This window comes from Chrysochloris asiatica, unplaced genomic scaffold, assembly GCF_000296735.1.
Source record: "Chrysochloris asiatica unplaced genomic scaffold, ChrAsi1.0 scaffold00071, whole genome shotgun sequence".
Lineage (NCBI taxonomy): Eukaryota > Metazoa > Chordata > Mammalia > Afrosoricida > Chrysochloridae > Chrysochloris > Chrysochloris asiatica.
Window position 1 is genome coordinate 12,227,825 of NW_006408589.1, and position 2,940 is coordinate 12,230,764.

Genomic DNA, 2,940 nt, shown 5'->3' on the forward strand with positions numbered 1-2,940 from the left:
TCTTGAGGTCAACATCTGCCTTTCTGAGTGTGTGCTTGGATATAAAGGGTAGTGAGCGGTGGTGAAGGAATCCTGTGGGCACAGTGGTTAAGTGCTGGAGAAAGATGTGGCAGTCGACTTCCGTAAAGATGACAGCCTTGAAAACCCAATGGGGGCAGTTCTATTGTCAACTCCACGGCAGCAGGTTGGCCTTTTCCTGTTGGTGAATGCAGAGATTAGGTCTTGTACCATGAAATGGGCTATCACTGACACCACTCAAGTAGGACAGTTATCCTTTAAAGTACATGTGAGGAAAGGGAGGGGTCGATCAGAATTTCTAGGGCATGAGGGAGATGTATAGGGAAAAAACTTACTTCATATTATAATTTTATATTGGACGAAGCACCATTGTTTTAGTACTACAAATTAGAGCAGATACAGCTTCTAAAAACGGGCAGTGAGATTACAAGTTGATACAAAAAAAACCAAAACCAAAAACCCAAACACACACACACACACACACACAAATGAATCAAACCCACTGCCACTGAATCTATTACAACTCATAGTAATCCTATATAGAGTTTCTGAGTACATAAATCTTTATGGGAGCAGAAAGCCTCATATTTCTCCAGGGTAGCAGCTGATGGGTTTGAACAATCAACCTTATGGTGAGCTGCCCAGTTCTTATTCTATAGCATCATCTCCTACACGGTGCTACAGTGATAATTAGCCACGATCACACAGATCCAGGGAAAACAAATCAGTATGGGGTGATATGGAGAGAGTAAGATGCACCAAGGTGGGTCTCAGGTATCAGCCAGCCGTCACTCACTAGCACTGCTATTGGAAAGATAATCTACCATGCTGCCTAAACACCACTGCTCCTTTTCCTTAGTTACCGAGAGCTTAGTTTACTTTCAGCAACATTATTTCCCTGGGCCTCAGTTTTCCTCATCTGCAAAATGGGGGCTTATGCTAGCTGATCACTGAGAACCTTTTTAGGCACATCCCATCAATCTTTTCCAAGTGTTTCCATCATCACTAGTTTTGTTATTTGTGTTGTCATGCTATTCATGTCACATTTTTCTTTAAGCTAAATTGTTTTAAATACTTGTCCTCATCTTAAACAATAACATCTATGAATTTGTGGATTTGGTGGACTACTTATAGACATAAAATCCAAGTTATGCATATGATCTAGATATGTTGTTGTTGTCAGGTGCCATCGAGTCGGGACCGACTCATAGCGACCCCATGCACAGCAGAACGAAACAATGTCCGATCCTGGGCCAACCTCACTACCGCTGCCACACCTGAGTTCATCAATGATGCCACCTGGCTGATCCATCTCATTGGGGGTCTTCCTCTTCCTCTCTAATCCTCCACCACCCTACCCAGCATGACATCCTTCTCCAACGATTGTTTCCTCCGGACAATATGTCCAAAATGATCTAGATATATGTATAGAAATTATATATAATCTAATGTATGCCAAAATATATATTTTTTTAATTCATTCATGCATCACCTAAAATTTTTCACATGCCACCAATGGCACCCCTGGTTCTTTGGGAAGCTCGGCACCAAGTCCCGGCAGTCAGTAAGGAGTGGACACAGTGCCCAGGCCATATGGCTACTTAGCAGGACCTCAGTGTTAGCCTTATTTATTCCCTAAATAATGAATGGTTTGAGGGCCTGCCATCTGTCAGGGTCTGAACTAGGGCTCGAGAAGTAAACAACATGCACATAGTATCTGCCCTTGTGTCTCCAACATCCAAATGAGCAGACAGACAAAACCAGAAAAGCCAATAAATGCAAGAAGCAAAGAGGACTGCACTGCCAACCTTGTGTTCTTTTGTTACTTTTCTGATTAGCTTCATGTATATTTATCAGCTGCTGTCTGGCTGGTTGTAAATTGATGACTTACCATGTTCTCTTAAATACATTTGCTAAGGTCTAAGTGCCCTGGCAGAACCTTGGTTGTTATTCCCAGAATCCGAGTCTACCCTGGAATGTGACAACTTCTCTATTCGTTAACAACTTAACATCTTCAGTACTCAGTAAGTTGTCACATCACTCAATGAAGCATGCATCATTATGTTCACCTCCCTCCTCCGTCTCCCTCTTCCAGGAGGAGGAAAGTGAGGCAGCTTGCCTTAAAATCCCAGAGCTAGAGGTAGGCAGAGTCTGGACATGGAACCCAACACTGTTGGGCTCTGGAATCTCATCTTTTCCTACTGCACCCCGGAGTGCCCTTCAACCAATGGAGACAGTAAGCATGCTGAGGATAAATGTCTGAGAGGTATTTCTACTGGTTTACCTTGAGCTTTGACAGTGCATTTTTTAAAAATGTGGGCAGTGATTGATTCTACAGATGCACTCAGAGGAGGTATTGGAACTGTGTGTGTAAAAGCAAGAGGCTGGCTACAACATAATGTCTATGAGTGTATGGGGTATCCATTCAGTGGAATACTACATGGTTGTTAAAAGGAATGGTGTCTCATGAAGTACGTAAAGTCAAAGCAGGACAGTATGCTTCACCTTTCCTTTTAAATGAAAAAGAAAGTGCATATAGTTATAAGGTAATATGGAGACAGTGATAGTTCTGTGGTAACATTCCTGAATTCTCTTCTATGCTGGAGGCCTGCAATCCAGTGCTTGGTCAGTGCATCTCATGTGTAGCCAACATCTGTCTGCCAGTGGAGACTTGTGTACTGCTAGGATGCTGAATATGTTTCAGTAGAGTTTCCAGACTAAAATGGAGTAGGAAGGAAGGTCTGGAGATCGAGTCCAAGAACCAGCCAAGGAAAACCCTCTGGATCACAAGAGTCTGATCCCCAATTGATCATGGGGATGGTACAGAACTGGGCAGCATTTGGTTCTGATATGCATGAGTTGAGGGCTGTTGACATGAGGTGACGGTTGGCTTGATGGTAATATGTGTATGTGTATATATAA